Here is a 21,178-nt window from a genome sequence, read left to right on the forward strand (position 1 = left end):
AGAGTCGGACACAACTAAGTAACTGAACTGAACAGTGCATCTGAGGGCTGGCTGCAGTGCCTGAAAGTGAAAGTGTTGGTCACTCAGTCATGTCTGACTCTTTGAGACCCCATAGACTGCAGCCCTATGGACAGTGGAGTCTGGTGCGCTACAGTCCATGGTGTCACAGAGTCAGACACAGTAAAGCAACTAACCCCTTAGACTGCAGCCCTGTAACCAGGCTCGTCTTTCCATGGAATTTTCCAGGCAAAAATACTGGAGTGGATAGCCATCCCTTCTCCAGGGAATCTTCTCAACTCAGCAATCATAACCAAGTGTCGAGCATTGCAGGCAGATCTGAGCTACCAGGGAAGCCTACAAAGGGAACCATGCTGCCTGAACAGGGACTTGAACCCTGGATCCTCAGGTTAAAAGTCTGATGCTCTACCAGTTGAGCTATTCAGGCAATGCCCTGGGGGGTTGATAAATGGTACATCTACCCAAAGCAGGCATACGCAGTTGTGAACAGTTATGAGATCCAATTAAAATAAATTAATTTTTTTAAGTTATGAGAAATATCTTTATATCATCCTATGAAACGATCTTCAGTATCTTGTTAAGTAAGGTGGGAAGGAAAAAGGTATAAAGCATATTAGCAAAAGAAGGCAAAAGATGAATATAAATACATTTTTCTTATGTTTAAAAACTGGGAGGAGAAATCAAAATTGTTTCCAAAATTCACCCACAGAAACAGGAGGGTGACAGAGTGGAGGATTCTGAGACAAAAGTTAGGTTTTTTTAAACTACATCTTGCTTTTTGGATTTGACTTAGGAAACATATACAAATGTTACATAATTATTAACAGTTTTTAAAAACAATTTCTAAAAACAGAAAGCTAAATGAAGCAAATGAACTTAACTGCATATTGATTTTGTGTCATAACCACACAGAGAGTAACTACTTCATGTTATTTGAAAACAAAACTAGTACTAAATTATTCAAAGGTATTAAGAACTACAAAAACACATTAAGCTATCACCATTTATCATATTCTTGTTGGTAGTCAGAGACTATTTTGTGTATACTGTGGGTTAAAACAAATTAACGTTAATGTTGAGAACTTAACATGAAAGAAAGTAGATACAGATGTAAATATTGTAAGAGCAAAGAAAAGAATCCTAGTCCTATAGTTGGGAGAGTCAAACTGAGTTCGTGAAAACATTACCTATTTTACTTGTTATGGTTTCTCAGATACACCCATCATTTAAAAGTGGACATTTAACTTCCAAATACATGGAATTTCTTAAGTACCTTTTCTATTAATTCCTCATTTTGATATTCAGTTCAGTTCAGTTCAGTTCAGTCACTCAGTCATGTCTGACTCTTTGCAACCCCAGGACTCTCTGTCCATCACCAACTCCCGGAGTTTACTGAAAATCAAGTCCATTGAGTCAGTAATGCCATACAACCATCTCATCCTTTGCCGTCCCCTCCTCCTCCCACCTTCAGTCTTTCCCAGCATCAGGGTCTTTTCAAATGAGTCAGCTCTTCACATCAGGTGGCCAAAGTATTGAAGTTTCAGCTTCAACATCAGTCCTTCCAATGAATACCCAGGACTGATCTCCTTTAGGATGGACTGGTTGGATCTCCTTGCAGTCCAAGGGACTCTCAAGAGTCTTCTCCAACACCACAGTCCAAAAGCATCAATTTTTATATTAATTTTTCATTTAAATTCTTCTTCTCTGCAATTGCCCTCTGTAGGTTTTTTTTTTTTTTTTTTTGGTCTCCTAACTTTATTGAGGCTTTCAATGGCTAAGAGCTTTCAAAGTCAAAGAGCTCTCTTGGTAAATGTCACCTGCACTTGAAAATATGAGGGTTATTTTCAAATATCTTTTGATATTGATTTCTAACTTAATCCACAGTGATAAGAGAACAAACTCTGTATGATTTTAGACCATGAAATTTGTGCACTTCGTTTTATGGCCCTGGATATGTTCCAGTGTCTTCTAGTTTATAATCTATGGGAACCTGAATAGAGTTTGTATCCTACTGTTGTGTGAAAATTGCATAAATGTTAATCATATTGAGTTTGCATAAATGTTAATCATATTGAGTTGGTTCATGGTGATTTTCAGGTCTACTATATCCTTCTACTTTTCTATATATTTATTCTATTAATTTTTGAGATATTGAAAATCCAACTAAAAATCTTAATTTATCTACTTAAAAAAGTTATAACAAATAGTGTAACTGTATGTAACTTTGTTCTATATGTTCCAAGGTTTCTATAAATGCATTATCATACTTCCATAATTTAAAAATAAAAAAATAAAGAGAAAAAAATGAGTTCATGAAATATGTTGTCTTAAAATATACATATGTTTCTTAACTCTAGCCCTAAAGTGGCACCCAGCATCAACCCAAGCCTACAGAGGACAAACAGTATGACACCATGACTAGTCAATTTCTTTTCTCTTTAGTAAAGAGAGTATCTTCTGGGTCCTCCTGGGAAACAGTCAACTGATGGGTTTTCTAGTTTTGTATAAACCACTCTACCACACCACTCTACCCATTCCTATTAGCCTTTTAAATCACTTTCTCAATCCTCAGCTAAGACAGTCCAAGAATCTCAAATTCATTTATTGTAGATTGTTTTTTCCACAAGCTTCAAGGAACCAACCACCCCGACAATGCATTAAGAATGGTTCCAGGCGCACTTGTCAGAATATTAGGTCCTGATTCATGGAAGGATAAGCCCAATCAATGTACTCTCACTTATCCCACTTTATATTCTGTCCCTCAGCTCCAGCACTTTGAAGTCCATTCCAAAACAATTTACTTTGCTTTCTGCCAAAATATATTAGCCAGATCTAATTTGGGGTGACTTTGTTTGAGGGTGACTAAGCCCTTTTCCTCCCACAAAATGAACAATAATTTCCAGCTGGCCCATTCTGAGACCTAATCTTAGTTATTGCTTTAGAATAGAAGGTTGTAAGGAAGATCCAAGGAGGGCAAGTGTCATCTTATGAGGTTGCCGTCTCAGATGAGGACTTTGCATGGTATCCAGGCAATGGGGAATGGGGAGGTGGGTCAGTTCGACTGGAAAATTGGGAAACTGAGAGTTGGAGATTTTCAAGTTCATCTGTTAGGAGAAACACTGACAAACTGCCCACCCTGGACAGGCACAAGAGTAACAGTTTGCATGAGCGCTTCCTGGTAAGAAGCATGAAATTAACAAGTCATCACCAACCAGAAGAAGTCAGGAAAGATCAAAAGGAGACACCAGTCCTTAAGTCCTACCAACCTCCCAGAATCCTTCTCATTGGCAGTGCAGTGCAACACTACCAGGAAGGACCTTGAGTCAGACTGATTGGCTAGAGATGACCCAGAAACAAACCCCATCACCATAAAACCTGAAACTGCAAACCACATGGCAAGGGAGTTCTTCCAGTTTCCCTCACCCCACTGCTTTCCTCCTGAGCACCCCTTCCCAGTAAAGTCTCTTGCTTTGTCAGGACATGCATCTCCTTGGATAATTCATTTCCAAGTGCTACACAACCGCCTACTCTTGGTTCCTGGAAGGGGTTCCTCTTCCTGCAACATTTCCACTCAACATCCCTGTCTTACTGCTACATCTCTAGGGCCTCAGCCCTTCGCTAAGGGTCTTGACTTGACTCTAGAAGACTTTATTGTTGCCATATACACAGTCTTCTTTCTAACTCTATTAATCTCACAATTAGGTCCAAGGTCTAATTTTCTGTACCATCTTCCCTCTTGCTTCAGAATGTGAGGTCCTCTGTAAATGCTACCCCAGAGGCCTCTGGCTTTCACACTGTAGCTTGATAGCTGACTGATTCAAATGAGTTATTTTCTTTCTTTGGCATTTAACAACAAGCAACCAAATTCAAAATTTTTATGACTATTATTGCACTTTTACCTCTTAATTACTTGAGAAACTATTAATAGTACATCTTCTCTAGTATTCCTAAGACAGTCAACTGCAGGTCTCACTAATTGTGATGTTACAACATACCAAGCACTGTGTCATCATCACACTTCCATCAGAAACATTAATTACTGTTGCCATCTGGTGAAGTGTTATCCAGTTCCAGAACCCCACTCATATATCAGCTGTTTTGTTTGCTGGTCCGCCCAGAAGCAAGTACTGATTGAAGCATTCAGTGCAAGTAGTTTATCTGTGAGGTGATCCTAGGAAGTACCAGTACAGTAGGGGTGTGAGTTAAGAAAGAAAAAGAACCTGTGGTCTGGTACTGGAGACGGAGGAAGACTAAAATGTCATTAAAATAAGAAGTTAAGCATCCTCAGAAAAAGAACTACTTTGATTTCAATGGAAAGTAAAGGGAAAAATCAAAGGGGCGGGGGGAAGAGAATAAAAGGAGTTTTATTTAATTCTGAAACTATTTGATTTTAAAAACTTAAAGTAGCAGAAGTTATTAATGATTTTTAAAGCCCTTTCTAAAAAGTTGGCTTAAAGCTCAACATTCAGAAAACTAAGATCACGGCATCTGGTCCCATCACTTCATGGGAAATAGATGGGGAAATAGTGGAAACAGTGTCAGACTTTATTTTGGGGGGCTCCAAAATCACTGCAGATGGTGACTGCAACCATGAAATTAAAAGATGTTTACTCCTTGGAAGGAAAGTTATAACCAACAGAGATAGCATATTAAAAAGTAATTGACATTACCTTGTCAACCAAGGTCCGTCTAGTCAAGGCTATGGTTTGTCCAGTGGTCATGTATGGATGTGAGAGTTGGACCATGAAGAAAGCTGAGCACTGAAGAATTGATGCTTTTGAACTGTGGTGTTGGAGAAGACTCTTGAGAGTCCCTTGGACTGCAAGGAGGTCAAACCAGTCCATTCTAAAGGAGATCAGTCCTGGGTGTTCATTGGAAGGACTGATGTTGAAGCTGAAACTCCAATACTTTGGCCACCTCTTGCGAAGAGTTGACTCATTGGAAAAGACCCTGATGCTGGGAAGAATTGGGGTCAGGAGGAGAAGGGGACGACAGAGGATGAGATGGCTAGATGGCATCACCAACTCGATGGATATGAGTTTGAGTAGACTCCGGGAGTCAGTGATGGACAGGGAGGCCTGGCGTGCTGTAATTCATGGGATCTCAACGAGTCAGACATGACTGAGCAACTGAACTGAACTGAACTAAATGTACTTTATATTATTTAATTAATTTTCAAGGTCTAAATTGTATTAGTCAGTGATGCAGCCTCTAGGCTATGCATATCCTGAAACCGTGTTAGCATTTTTTAAGATTCTATTGTGATGTCGGTTGTAAAATTGGCAATACTTAAATTATTCTGGCCTGCAGCACATCATTGCAAGCTGTGAATTTATTAAATTTGAAAAGACGCAGGCAAAGATTCATTTTTTTAATTAATTTATTTTTATTGAAGGATAATTGCTTTACAGAATTTTGCTGTTTCCTGTCAAACCTCAACATGAATCAACCATAGGTATACATATATCCCCTCCCTTTTGAAACTCCCTTCCATCTCTCTCCCCAACCCACACCTCTAGGTTGATACAGAGCCCCTCTTTGAGTTTCCTGAGTCATACAGCAAATTCCCATTGGCTATCTATTTTACATATGGTAATGCAAGTTTCCATGTTACTCTTTCCATACATCTCACCCTCTCCTCCCCATGTCCATAAGTCAATTCTCTATGTCTGTTTCTCCACTGTTGCTCTATAAATAAATTCTTCAGAACCATTTTTCTAGATTCCATATATATGTGTTAGAATACAGTATTTATTTTTCTCTTTCTGACTCATTTCATTCTGTATGATAGGTTCTAGGTTCATCCACCTCATTAGAACTGACTCAAATATGTTCCTTTTTATGGCTTACGACTCTTTGGGACCCCATGAACTGCAGCCTCCCCAGCTCCTCTGTCCATGGAATTTTCCAGGCAAGAGTACTTCCATGTTCTAGCTATTGTAAATAGTGCTACAATGAATGGGATACATGTGTCTCTTTCAATTTTGGTTTTCTCAGGGTATAAGCCTAGGAGTAGGATTGCTGGGTCATAGGGTGGTTTTATTCCTAGTTTTTTAAGGAATCTCCATGACATTTTCCATAGTAGCTGTATCAATTTTACATTCCCATCAACAGTGCAACAGCATTCCCTTTTCTCCTCACCCTTTCCAGCATTTATTGTTTGTAGATTTTTGAAGATGGCCATTCTGACAGGTGGTATCTCATTGAGGTTTTGATTTGCATTTCTCTAATAATGAGTGATATTGAGCATCTTTTCATGTGTTTGTTCAGTTCAGTTCAGTCGCTCAGTCATGTCCGACTCTTTGCGACCCCATGAATCACAGCACGCCAGGCCTCCCTGTCCATCACCAACTCCCGGAGTTCACTCAAGCTCATGTCCACAGAGTTGGTGATGCCATCCAGCCATCTCATTCTCTGTCATCCCCGTCTCCTCCTACCCTCAATCCCTCCCAGCATCAGAGTCTTTTCCAGTGAGTCAACTCGCCACATGAGGTGGCCATCTGTATATCTTCTTTGGACAAATGTCTGTTTAGGTCTCTTTCCCACATTTTTATTCAGTTGTTTGTTTCTCTGGTATTGAGTTGTATGAGTTGCTTGTATATTTTGGAAATTAATTCTTTGTCCGTTGTTTCATTTGCCATTACTTTCTCCCATTCTGAGGATTGTCTTTTCACTTTACTTATAGTTTCCTTTATTGTGCAAAAGATTTTAAGTTTAATCAGGTTCCACTAGTTTACTTTTGTTTTTATTTCCATTATTCTAGGAGGTGGGTCATAGAGGATCTTGCTTTGATTTATATCATCGAGTGTTCTGCCTGTCTTTTCCTCTAAGAGATTTATAGTTTCTGGAATTACCTTTAGGTTTTTAATCCATTTTGAGTTTATCTTTGTGTATGGTGTTAAGAAGTGTTCTAATTTCATTCTTTTACACGTAGCTGTCCAATTTTCCCAGAACCATTTGTTGAAGAGGCTGTCTTTGCCCCATTATATATTCTTGTCTCCCTTGTCAAAAATAAGGTACCTATAGGTGCATGGGTTTATTTCTGGGCTTTCTATCTTTTTCCATTGGTCTATATTTCTGTTTTTGTGCCAGTACCATACTGTCTTGATGACTGTAGCTTTGTAGCATAAACTGAAGTCAGGAAGGTTGATTCCTCCAGCTACATTCTTCTTTCTCAAGACTGCTTCCTCTATTCGGGGTCTCTTGTTTTTCCATATGAATTGTGAAATTTTTTGTTCTAGTTCTGTGAAAAATGCTATTGGAAACTTAGGTAGGGATCACACTGAATGTGTAGATTGCATTTGGCAGTATAGTCATTTTCACAGTGTTGATTCTTCCTACCAAGGAACATGGAATATCTCTCCATCTGTTTATATCATCTTTTATTTCTTTCATTCAGTTCAGTTCAGTCGCTCAGTCGTGTCCAACTCTTTGCGACCCCATGAATCACAGCACGCCAGGCCTCCCTGTCCATCACCAACTCCCGGAGTTCACTCAAACTCATGTCCATTGAGTCGGTGATCTCATCCAGCTATCTCATTCTCTGTCGTCCCCGTCTCCTCCCACCCCCAATCCCTCTTAGCATCAGACTCTTTTCCAGTGAGTCAACTCGTCACATCAGGTGGCCAAAGTATTGGAGTTTCAGCTTTAGCATCAGTCCTTCCAATGAACACCCAGGATTGATCTCCTTTAGGATGGACTGGTTGGATCTCCTTGCAGTCCAAGGGACTCTCAAGAGTCTTCTCCAGCACCACAGTTCAAAAGCATCAATTCTTCAGTGCTCAGCTTTCTTTATAGTCCAAACTCTCACATCGATACATGACTACAGGAAAACCATAGCCTTGACTAGATGGACCTTTGTTGGCAAAGTAATGTCTTTGCTTTTTAATATGCTAACTAGGTTGGTCATAACTTTCCTTCCAAGGAGTAAGCGTCTTTTAATTTCCTGGCTGCAATCAGCATCTGCAGTGATTTTGGAGCCCAAAAAAATAAAGTCTGACATTTCTTTCATTAGTGTCTTATAATTTTCTGTATACGGTTCTTTCATCTCCTTAGGTAAGTTTATTCTTAGATTTTTAATTCTTTTTGTTGCAATGGCAAATGGGATTGATTCCTTAATTGCTCTTTCTGATTTTCCATTATTAGTATATAAAATAACAAGTGATTTCTCTGTATTGATTTTGTATATTGCAGCTTTGCTAAATTCACTTATTAACTCTAGTAGTTTTCTGATACTATCTTTAGCGTTTTATATGTACAGTATTATGTCATCTGCAAACAGTGAGAGCTTCACTTCTTTTCCTATCTGGATTCCTTTTATTTCTTTTTCTTCTCTGATTGCTATAGCTAGGACTTCCAGAAATATGTTGAATAATAGTGGTGAAAGTGGACACCCTTTTCTTGTTCCTGAGCATAGAGGGAATGCTTTCAGTTTTTCACCAATGAGAATAGTGTTTGCTGTAGGCTTATCACATAAGGCCTTTTACTATGTTGAGGTAGGTTCCTTCTCTGCCCATTTTTTGAAGAGATTTAATCATAAATAAGTGCTGAATTTTGTTAAAGGCCTTTTCTGCATCTATTGAGATGATCATATGGTTTTTCTTTCAATTTGTTAATATGGGTATCACATTGATTGACTTCTGTATATTGAAGAAAACTTGCATCCCTGGAATAAACCCAACTTGATCATGGTGTATGAGCTTTTTGATGTGTTGCTGAATTCTGTTTGCTAAAATTTTGTTGAGGATTTTTGCATCTATGTTCATCAGAGATATTGGCCTGTAGTTTTCTTTTTTTGTGTTGTCTTTGTCTGATTTTTCTGGTAGTCATGTATGGATATGATAGTTGGGCTATAAAGAAAGCTGATCACCGAAGAATTGATGCTTTTGAACTGCCCAGTTCAGTTCAGTTCAGTCGCTCAGTCGTGTCCGACTCTGCACGACCCCATGAATCACAGCACGCCAGGCCTCCCTGTCCATCACCAATTCCCGGAGTTCACTCAAACTCATGTCCACAGAGTTGGTGATGCCATCCAGCCATCTCATTCTCTGTTGTCCCCTTCTCCTCCTGCCCCCAACCTTTCCCAGCATCAGAGACAAAACTCTTGAAAGTCCCTTGGACTGCAAGGAGATTCAACCAGTCCATCCTAAAGGAAATCAGTCCTGAATATACATTGGAAGGACTGATGTTGAAGCTGAAACTCCAATACTTTGGCCACCTGATGTGAAGAACTGACTTATCTGAAAAAACCCTGATACTGGGAAAGATTGAAGGTGGGAGGAGAAGGGGGCGACAGAGGATGACATGGCTGCTTGGCATCACTGACTCAGTGGACATAAGTTTGAGTAAACTCTGGGAGTTGGTGATGGACAGGGAGGCCTGGCATGCTGCAGTCCACAGAGTTGCAAAGAGTCGGATGCAACTAAGTGACTGAACTAAACTGACTGAACTGTCTGGTTTTGGTATCAGGGTGATAGTGGCCTCGTAGAATGAGTTAGGAAGTGTTCCTTCCTCTGCAGTTTTTTGAAAGAGTTTTAGAAGGATAGGCATTAGCTTTTCTCTAAACGTTTGATAGAATTATCCTGTGAAGCCATCTGGTCCTGGGCTTTTGTTTTGGGGGAGATTTTTGATCACAGCTTCAATTTTCAGTGCTTGTAATTGGGTTGTTCATAATTTCTATTGCTTCCTGGTTCACTCTTGGAAGATTGAACTTTTCTAAGAATCTTTCCATTTCTTCCACGTTATCTATTTTATTGTCATATAGTTGTTCATAATAGTCTCATAATCCTTTGTATTTTTGCATTGTCTGTTGTAACCCCTCCTTTTTTATTTCTAATTTTGTTGATTTGATTCTTCTCTATTTTTTCTTTGATGAGTCTGGCTAAGGGTTTGTCAATTTTGCTTTTCTTCTCAAAGAACCAGCTTTTAGTTTTATTAATCTTTGCTATTGTTTCTTTCATTTCTTTTTCATTTCTTTCCTCTTGGATCTTTATGATTTCTTTCCTTCATACTAATTTTTGGTGTTTTTTCTTCTTCTTTTTCCAGTTTCTTTAGGTGTAAAGTTAGGTTGTCTATTCGGTATTTTTCTTGTTTCTTGAGGTAGGTTTGTATTCCTATAAACTTTCCTCTTAGAACTGCTTTTGCTGCATCCCACAGGTTTTGAGTTGTTTGAGTGCTTTCATTGCCATTTGTTTTTAGAAATTTTTTAATTTCCCTTTTGATTTCTTCAGTAACCTGTTGGTTATTTGGAAACATAATTTTTAATCTCCATGTGTTTGTGTTTCTTATAGTTTTTTTTCTTGTAATTGATATCTAGTCTCACAGCATTGTGGTCACAGAAGATGCATGATACAATTTCAATATTCTTAAATTTACTGAGGTTTGATTTGTGACTCAAGATGTGGTCTATTCTGGAGAATGTTCCATCTGCACTTGAGAAGAAGGTATATTCTTCTACATTTGGATGGAATGTCCTGAAGGTATCAATGAGATACATCTTATCTAATGTATCATTTAAGACTTGTGTTTCCTTATTAATTTCCTTATTAATTTTTTGACGATCTGTCCATTGGTGGTTCAGTTCAGTTCAGTCGCTCAGTCATGTCCAACTCTCCGTGACCCCATGAATCGCAGCATGCCAGGCTTCCCTGTCCATCACCAACTCATGGAGTTCACTCAAACTCATGTGCACAGAGTCGGTGATGCCATCCAGCCATCTCATTCTCTGTCGTCCCCTTCTCCTCCCGCCCCCAACCTTTCCCAGCATCATAGTCTTTTCAAATGAGTCAACTCGTCACATGGGTGGCCATTGGTGGTCAGTCAGTCAGTCAGTTCAGTCGCTCAGTCGTGTCCGATTCTTAGCGACCCCATGAACCACAGCACGCCAGGCCTCCCTGTCAATCACAAACTCCCAGAGTTCACTCAAAGTCATGTCCATCAAGTCGGTGATGCCATCCAGCCATCTCATCTACTGTCGTCCCCATCTCCTCCTACCCCCAATCACTCCCAACATCAGAGTCTTTTCCAGTGAGTAAGCTCGTTGCATGAGGTGGCCAAAGTATTGCAGTTTCAGCTTTAGCATCAGTCCCTCCAATGAACACCCAGGATTGATCTCCTTTAGAATGGACTGGTTGGATCTCCTTGCAGTCCAAGGGACTCTCAAGAGTCTTCTCCAGCACCACCGTTCAAAAGCATCAATTCTTCGGTGATCAGCTTTCTTCACAGTCCAACTTTCACATCCATACATGACCACGGGAAAAACCATAGCCTTGACTAGACGGACCTTGGTTGGCAAAGTAATGTCTCTGCTTTTTAATATACTATCTAGGTTGGTCATAACTTTCCTTCCAAGGAGTAAGCGTCTTTTAATTTCCTGGCTGCAATCAGCATCTGCAGTGATTTTGGAGCCCCAAAAAGTAAAGTCTGACATGGTTTCCACTGTTTCCCCATCTATTTCCCAAGAAGTGATGGGACCAGATGCCATGATCTTCGTTTTCTGAATGTTGAGCTTCAAGCCAAACTTTTCACTCTCCTCTTTCACTTTCATCGAGAGGCCTTTGAGTTCCTCTTCACTTTCTGCCATAAGGGTGGTGTCATCTGCATATCTGAGGTTATTGATATTTCTCCCGGCAATCTTGATTCCAGCTTGTGCTTCTTCAAGCCCAGCGTTCCTCATGATGTACTCTGCATAGAAGTTAAATAAGCAGAGTGACAATATACAACCTTGACGTACTCCTTTTTCTATTTGGAACCAGTCTGTTGTTCCATGTCTAGTTCTAACTATTGCTTCCTGAACTGCATACAGGTTTCTCAAGAGGCAGGTCATGTGGTCTGGTATTCCCATCTCTTTCAGAATTTTCCACAGTTTATTGTGATCCACAGAGTCAAAGGCCTTGGCATAGTCAATGAAGCAGAAATAGATGTTTTTCTGGAACTCTCTTGCTTTCTCCATAATCCAGTGGATGTTGGCAATTTGATCTCTGGTTCCTCTGCCTTTTCTAAAACATGCTTGAACATCTGGAAGTTCACGATTCACATATTGCTGAAGCCTAGCTTGGAGAATTTTGAGCATGACTTTACTCGCGTGTGAGATGAGTGCAATTGTGCGGTAGTTTCAGCATTCTTTGGCATTGCCTTTCTTTGGGATTGGAATGAAGACTGACCTTTTCCAGTCCTGTGGCCATTGCTGAGTTTTCCAAATTTGCTGGCATATTGAGTGTAGCACTTTCACAGCATCATCTTTCAGGATTTGAAATAGCTCAATTGGAATTCCATCACCTCCATGAACCTCCGTCCAGAGTTCATCAGGCACTCTATCATATCTAGACCCTTAAATCTATTTCTTACTTCCACTGTATAATCATAAGGCATTTGATTTAGGTCATATCTGAATGGTCTAGTGGTTTTCCCTACTTTCTTCAATTTAAGACTGAATTTGGCAATAAGGAGTTCATGATCTGAGCCACAGTCAGCTCCTGGTCTTGTTATTGCTAACTGTATAGAGCTTCTCCATCTTTGGTTGCAAAGAATATAATCAATCTGATTTCGGTGTTGACCATCTGGTGATGTCCATGTGTAGAGTCTTCTCTTGTGTTGTTGGAAGAGGGTGTTTGCTATGACCAGTGCGTTCTCTTGGCAAAACTCTATTAGCCTTTGCCCTGCTTCATTCCGTGCTCCAAGGCCAAATTTGCCTGTTACTCCAGGTGTTTCTTGACTTCCTACTTTTGCATTCCAGTCCCCTCTTATGAAAAGGACATCTTTTTGGGGTGTTAGTTCTAAAAGGTCTTGTAGGTCTTCATAGAACTGTTCAACTTCGGCTTCTTCATCATTGCTGGTTGGGGCATAGGCTTGGATTACTGTGATATTGAATGGCTTGCCTTGGAAACGAACAGAAATCATTCTGTCATTTTTAAGATTGCATCCAAGTACTGCATTTCGGACTCTTTTGTTGACCATGATGGCTACTCCATTTCTTCTCAGGGATTCCTGCCCACAGTAGTAGATATAATGGTCATCTGAGTTAAATTCACCCATTCCAGTCCATTTCAGTTCACTGATTCCTAGAATCTCGACGTTCACTCTTGCCATCTCCTGCTTGACCACTTCCAATTTGCCTTGATTCATGGACCTAATGTTCCAGGTTCCTATGCAATATTGCTCTTTACAGCATCGGACTTATCTTTGCTTCTATCATCAGTCATATCCACAACTGGGTATTTGTTTCGCTTTGGCTCCATCCCTTCATTCTTTCTGGAGTTATTTCTCCACTGATCTCCAGTAGCATACTGGGCACCTACCAACCTAGGGAATTCCTCATTCAGTATCCTATCATTTTGCCTCTTGATACTGTTCATTGGATTCTCAAGGCAAGTATACTGAAGTGGTTTGCCATTCCCTTCTCCAGTGGACCACATTCTGTCAGACCTCTCCACCATGACCCGTCCATCTTGGGTCGCCCCACACGGCATGGCTTAGCTTCATTGAGTTAGACAGGGCTGTGGTTCATATGATCAGATCAACTAGTTTTCTGTGATTATGATTTCAACGTGTCTGCCCTCTAATGCCCCCTCCCAATACCTACCCTCTTATTTGGGTTTCACTTACCTTGGTCGTGGAGTATCTCTTCACAGCTGCTCCAGCAAAGTGCAGCCGCTGTACCTTACCTTGGACGAGGGTTATCTCCTCAAGGCCGCCTCTCCTGACCTTGAATGTGGAGTAGCTCCTCTCGGCCCTCCTGTGCCCAAGCAGCCACCGCCTCTTGGACGTGGGACAGCTCCTCTCGGCCACCGCCCTAACCTTGGGTGTGGGGTAGCTCCTCTCGGCCACAATTCTGCACGTGGTCGGTTGTGCCGGAGCCGGCGTCTCTCACGTCTGTGCTGCCGGAGCCGGCATAGTGGGGTGTTAAAGTTTCCTACTATTATTATGTTACTGTCAATTTCTCCTTCTATGTCTGTTAGTGTTTGTCTTATGTGTTGAGGTCCTCCTATGTTCAGTACATAGATATTTACAATTGTTATGTCTTCCTCTTTTTGATTAATCCCTTGATCATTATGTACTGTCCTTCCTTATCTCTTGTAATCTTCTTTAAGGTCTATTTTGTCTGATATGAGGTTTGCTACTCCAGCTTTCTTTTACTTCCTATTTGCATGGAATATATTTTCCCATATATTCTCTCACTTTCAGTCTATATGTGTCTTTAGGCCTGAAGTGTGTTTACTGTAGACAACATATATATGGGTCATGTTTTTGTATCCATTCAGCCAGTCTGTGTGTTTTGGTTGGAAAATTTAATCCATTTACATTTAAAGTAATTATTGATATTTGTGTTTGTATTGCCATTTTCTTAATTGTTTGGAGTTGATTTTTAGATCTTTTTTCTTCTTTGTATTTCACAAGTCCATTTAACATTTGTTGTAAAGCTGGTTTGGTGGTACTGAATTCTCTTAACTTTTGTTTGTCTGAAAAGCTTTTTATCTCTCAATTTTGAATGAGATCCTTGCTGGGTACAGTAATCTTCACTGTAGATTTTTCCCTCTCAATACTTTAAATATCTCCTGCCATTTCTTTCTGACCTGCAGAGTTTCTGCTGAAAGATCATCTGTTAAGTATATGGGGTTTCCCTTGTATGTTACTGTTACATCTCCCTTGCTACTTTTAATATTCTTTCTTTGTTTTAGTCTTTGTTAGTTTGATTAGTTTGTGCCTTGGCATGTTTCTTCTTGAGTTTATCCTGTGTGGGACTCTTTGTGCTTCTTGGACTTGATTGGCTATTTCCTTTTCCATGTTGGGGAAATTTTCAACTATAGTAGCTTCAAAAATTTTCTCATACCCTTTCTTTTTCTCTTGTTCTTCTTAGACCTCTATCATTTGAATGTTGGTGTGTTTGATATGGTCCCTGAGACCTCTTTTCATTCTTTCTACTTTATTCTGCTCTTCAGAAGTTATTTCTTTCCAGCTCACTGATTCGATCTTCTGCTTCAGATATTCTGCTATTGATTCCTTCTAGAGTATTTTTCCTTTCAGTAATTGTGCTGTTTGTCTCTGTGGGCTTATTCTTTAATTCTTCTAGGTCTTTGTTAATTGATTCTCACATTTTCTCCATTTTGTTCTCAAGGTTTTTAATCATCTTTACTATCATTATTCTGAATTCTTTTTCAGGTGATTTTCCTATTTCCTCTTCATTTATTTTGACTTCTGTGTTTGGTTTGTTTCTTCATTTGTGTAGTAATTCTTTGCCTTTTCTTTCTTTCTTTCTTTTTTTTTAAAGTTATTGTGTTTGAGGACTCCTTTTTCCAGGCTTCAATGAAAGTTGAATTTTTTCTGGAAGAAAGTTGAATTCTTTCTTGAAGAAAGTTGAATTCTTTCTTCCTTTTGGTTTCTTCCCTCCTAAGGTTGGTCCAGTGGTTTGTGATGAGCTTGGTATAGGGTGAGATTTGAGCTGAATCTTTGTTTTGTTATTTGTTTTCCCTCTGATGGGCAAGGCTGACTGAAGTGGTAATCCTGTCTGCTGATGATTGGGTTTGTATTTCTGTTTCGTTTGTTGTTTAGATGAAACATCCCGTACAGGGTACTACTGGTGTTTGGATGCTGCCTGGTCTTATATTTAAGTGGTTTCCTTTGTATGAGTTCTCACTATTTGATACCTCTAGGGTTATTTCTCTGGTAGTCTAGGGTCTTGGAGTCATTGCTCCCACTCCAAAGGCTCAGGGTGTGATCTCTGGTCAGGAACAAAGATTCCACAAGTGGTTTGTTATGTCATTAAGGGAAAGTAAAACAAATATCCAAAACCAAGAAGCCAAAGATGAATCATAGACAAATGGCAGTTACAAAATCAGACAAATAATAATTAAACTAATGGAATATACACATATACATATACACCCATGAGCAAAGTTAAAACAATACAACAAAAATAAAATACAGTAGATTGATCTGGCAAACAAAGGAAATCAAAAATTATATTTACCAATTAAGAACAAAACTAACTCAAGCACAAACTGGAAAACAAGACTAAAGCAAGATGCCAAGTGGGGAATAAAGCAATGAAAACAAAGCTAAGAAATATGTTGAGAGGAAAGCAAAGAAAGAGAAGAAAGAAAGAATAGATATGCAGAGTAAATAGAGGGAGATGAAGAAGATTTATATACTTAAAGACTAACTGCAAGGGGAAAAGAACAGTAGGAAAAGCAAACAAAGGAATAAATGTAGAAAAAAATAACAATAGGTTTTAAAAAGTAAAATTAAAAAAGAGAAAAGAAAAGGAAAACTCCACAGAACTGCAAAAGCCCAGCATAGAGGCAGAGGTTTATGACAACAATAAAAAATGTGACTGAGGAAGAAGAAGAAAAAAAGAGGAAGCACAAAAGCTTAATTGGATTTCTTAGTGCCAAAAAAATTGACAACTAAAACCGGGGGGGGGGGGGGGAAGGAAAAGAAAAAAAGAGAAAAATCTAAAAGAATCTACAGAACAAGTAAAAAAATAAGAATCATTAATGTTTTTCTTGACTTACTGCTGTCAGAGTCCTATCCTGCGCTGGAAATCTCAGTCCACCTTACCTCCCTAGGATGCCCTCCAACACTGTGCTGATCTCTGTACCTGCTATGGGGGCAGCTCAGATTCTAATCTGGTCCTCCTCCTGTGTGTTCTTGCCTCCAACATCCATAGCTATTAGACCTAGTGTGTTTTCTTTTCTGGGAGCTCTCAATGGTCTTTTATATATTCCATAGACACAGAGTCTTCTTAGTTGATCATGTGGATTTAATCTGCTGCTTTTACAGCTGGTGGGAGGGTTTTGGGTCTTCTTCCTTAGCCACATTGTCCCTGAGTTTCAACTATGGTTTTATTTCCACCTCTACATGTGGGTCGTCCACTGGGGTTTAGTTCCTGAGGCTGCCCTGGAGGGCTTGGGTTTGCCCCTGTGAGGGCAAGGTGTGTAAGTGGTGCAGCTGCTTGGGTTGCAGGGGTTCTGGCAGCACCAGGTCCTCAGGGGGGTTGGAGGCTAGGGTAGTAGGAATTATAGTGCTCTAGAGGGTATGGCAACCAGTATTGGACAATACAGTCCAGTATTCTTGCCTGAAGAACCCCTTCTCTGACAGAGAAGCCTGGCAGGTCACAGTCTACAGGGCCACAGAGAGTCAGACAGGATCAAAGAGACCCTGCACACATAAACACAAGACTTTTTTTTTTTGCTTGTGGTAGCCCTGCCCCAGTGAGAGTTGAGCATGAAGGTGATGCAGCTGCTTGGCTTGTGGGGACTCTGGTGGTGCCAAGTGTGCAGGGACACAGACTGCCTCCATGGCAGGAGTGATGGTCCTATCAGAGTCTTTTTTTGAGCCTCTTGTACCTGATGATCAGAAGGCCTCTTTGGCCCGTCTTTCTCCATAGCCCCGCCCATTCTGGCACTTAGACGGATCCCTTGCCTGGGATCGTTCTCTGTTGTTCAGCGTGTCAGGCACACAGAGGGGTGCCCCTGACTAGGGTCCTACTCTGTAGGTCAGCGCACTAGGCTCTTAAAGGGTCACCTTGGGTGGGGTCCTACTCTGTAGTTCAGTGCGTCAGGCGTTTGATGGGGCAGCCTCTCTATTGTTCAGCTGCCTATGCTGACTGTGGAGAGAGAAAAGCTATGGTGTTGGCTCCACCCCCTACGTGTGACTCAGCAGTATCACCTTGCTTCCATGGCTGCCTGGCTTTCCTCCATAGGCATTTCCCACCACGATCTCCTCCCTCACATCCCCTAGATCCATCTCTCCACCGGTAGCAGTAGCCCTTGCACTGGGATTGCTTCACAAGCCCTAAACTCCAGCTCCCAATCGCTGCCCCTTCCAGGAGACCCGCATTCCTGCCCGGCATATGGCTTTGGCAAGGACTATCTGATTCTCATTCCATTTAGGCTGCCACAGATCAGCTGTTTCACTCTCAGGCTTAAATGTTTCTCCTTTGATTCAGACAATTGGCCTGCTGTGGGGATCAGACCCCTGCTTCATTTCCCCCGTCCACTGAGGGCAGGTCCAGTCCTACTAACACTCTTGTTTTTCCCCCAATTCCTTCATCCTACCGAGTTTTGTGTGGGTCTATATATTCTTTTCCACTGGTTAGGTACTCCTGTCCATTCTCAGCTGGTGTTCTACATTCACTTCTGTGTCTGAAGGTGTATGCCTGATGTATCTGTGGAGAGAGATGTACTCCACGTCCACCTACTGCTCCACCATCTTGTTCTCGAAGATTCATTTTGAATGGGAGTTATCAAGAAGAATGAGCAGGTTAGTCCAGGAGTTGCTGTTGGGTGCCTTTGAAGAATGGGAGCACACTTTCCCCTAAGAAAGAACTGAATATTCCAGCATATGGTGTTTGTGAATACACACGAACCCTCTTGGTAAAAGAGAAAACAGCACTTAACTCCCTAAGCTGTCCAGATAGAAATTAGCTTACTGTCTCATCCATCACTGTTTGGTTTGAGCACTTTATAATTCATTTCCAACTCTTAGGCCTCTGTATACCATCACGTGTGTGTGTGTGTGTGTGTGTGTGTGTTAGTCGCTTAGTCGTGTCCAACTCTTTGTAACACCATGGACTACAACCCACCAGGCTCCTCTGTCCATGGAATTCTTCAGGCAAGAATACCGGAATGGGCTGCCATTCCCTTCTCCAGAGGATCTTTCTGAGCCAGGGATCTAACCCTGAGTCTCCTGCATTGCAGGCAGATTCTTTACTGTCTGAGCCATCAGAGAAGTCCAAGTATATCACAAGTGTTATTACAATATGTAGTATAGCAGGCTGGAAATATGAAGTGATACATAGGCACAGTACTTAGTTTCAGATGATCACACAACACTATGACTTGTAAAAGGTTCTCAGAACTAAGTTCATAAATCAGCTTGAGTCCTTCATGTTAAAAGAATGACAGACAATAGAATCATCTGCGTTTTCTGAGGATGTGGCTTTCTGGTGAGATAGTAACATTGGATTCTGAAACTTTTCTTACAGTGAAGAACACTTAAAACTGGCTTTAAGGATTCATTTTGTAGGCTTAACAATCTATTTTGGGAAAAGCAGGACTTGTAGGTAACCTAGTATGAAAAGAGAAAGAAATGAACAAATAGATTCACTCGTCCTGTGAGAATTCTGAGCATAAGAAGTAATGTAAAGAGACAGTTTGATTTTCCTTTTCTTTTTCAAAATCACCGCAAAGTGATAATGACCTCGGGAGTCTGTGTGTGGCCCATTTAATGTAGTATAAGCCTAAGGAAAAGCTAAAGGCTAAATATATTTTAACTGGGCTACAACCAAGATAAACATATCCCTCAGGCAATTGTTTCCATTAGTTGACAGCCTATATACAATATTAAAAGCATTATAAAAACAATATACACTTTTCCGATGGTTTACTTTTGAAGAATATTTATCCACACTCTGAACTCTTGACTCAAAGTAAAAGCAACTTTTATTCCATGGAAAAAACAATGTTTAAGCAAGCAACAAACAAACAATGGTTTACAGAATAGAGTCACTTTCATTTAGTAAGTATGGTATACAGAATGGTATAAAACAAACTATGGAGGCTAACTAAAGTGTATATTACACATATCAAACATATGTAGAAGTGTTTAGCAGACAGTTTTTAGCAGATTGTATAGCTATTGATCTTTGTACGATATAGCCTACCTGTTCACAAAATCAATTGAGGAAAACAGGCCTAATCCTCGGTGTGAAATGAACTGCCAGTAAGCTGTCTATTTTTATAAACATCTCAAATTAGATTGAGTTAAAAATAATTTTACATTTTGATTTTGGTGTGGTCCTTTAAAAATCAACAGATTATTGCCAGTAATGTGTAAATACGGTTGTAGAGGCTGATTCTACAAATCTAAAAGCTGTAATCCCATTACATACATAAGATTTATCTGATATCTCTAAGTCAACAGTAAAGATAGTTCAAACAGATTTATTTATCCCTTTGTGTTAGGGAATATTCCTCCACATACCTCTGTGCTACAAAGGCAGTTCTAGTAATTTAAATAATTCACATGACTCTAGAACATAGCTTAATCATCTTTTCAACCTCCTCTTTCTCCTTGAGCAAGTAAAATTCTATTTAAACTTCTCCGTTAAGGATTACCTGTTTGTGTTTTCTAACAATTTTCAGATAAATATTCTGATTTTGATGGGCTTCCCTGGTGGCTCAGTCAGTAAAGTGTCTGCCTGCAATGCAGGACAAGTGTTTGATCACTGGGTTAGGAAGATCCCCTGGAGGAGGGTGTGGCAACCACTCCAGTATTCTTGCCTGGAGAATCCCAGTGACAGAGAAGCCTGGTGGTCTATTTCATGGGGTCGCAAAAAGTCAGACATAAATGAAGTGACTGAGCACACATGTATGCACACTTATTTTGATAACATTTATTTTATCTCTGAGATATTTAGTCTATGACAATTTGTGACTGAGCATGCCAGTTTGCAGAAAATGAAGAATAACTTTTCTTCAAAGTACCAATGTTTACATCAGAATAGCCAAAACAATAAAGATTAAGATACTACCTAGTAAGAGGATATAGGCCAGCTGACATTTCCATGTGTTGCTGGTGGAAATGGTAAAATGGTACAACCACTACAAAAAACTATTTGGCAGTTTTCACTACAGGTAAATATAGTCCTAAAGTGTGATTCAGCAATTCTACTCCTACCTAGTGACCAAATGAAGTTGCTCAATCGTGTCCGACTCTTTGCGACCCCATGGATTGTAGTTCATTAGCTTATTGCTGTGTAGCATTCCAATGGGTAAAGAGATCATAATTTATTTATTCTTTCTCTGTTGATGGATGTTTGGGTTGTTTCTAGTTTGAGGATGTTAAGAAGAGTACCCCTCCATCCATGGGATTTTCCAGGCAAGAGTACTGGAGTGGGTTGCCATTTCCCTTTCCAGAGGATCTTCACAACCCAGGGATCGAACCCAGGTCTCCCACATTGTAGGCAGATGCTTTACTGTCCTAGGTTTATTCCTAAAAGAAATGAGCATTTATGTCCAAACACACACAAAAAAAAAATACAGAAAAAAGTTCATAGTAGCACTCTTCTTAATATCCTCAAACTAGAAACAACCCAAACATCTATCAACAGAGAATGGGAATAAAAAAATTATGATCTCTTTACACATTGGAATGCTACACA

The 21,178-nt window shown here is 40.1% G+C and overlaps 1 non-coding gene across 1 annotated transcript; it reads right to left on the minus strand.

Annotated features, from left to right (window-relative positions):
• Positions 1-372: 372 nt before the first annotated feature.
• On the minus strand, positions 373-445 carry TRNAK-UUU (transfer RNA lysine (anticodon UUU)). Its single transcript has one exon. It is a non-coding gene; the product is annotated as a tRNA-Lys (tRNA).
• Between the last annotated feature and the right edge of the window lie 20,733 nt (positions 446-21,178).

Source organism: Moschus berezovskii, chromosome 6 (assembly GCF_049115385.1).
Source record: "Moschus berezovskii isolate FMDL1 chromosome 6, NW_MosBer_1.0, whole genome shotgun sequence".
Classification (NCBI taxonomy): domain Eukaryota; kingdom Metazoa; phylum Chordata; class Mammalia; order Artiodactyla; family Moschidae; genus Moschus; species Moschus berezovskii.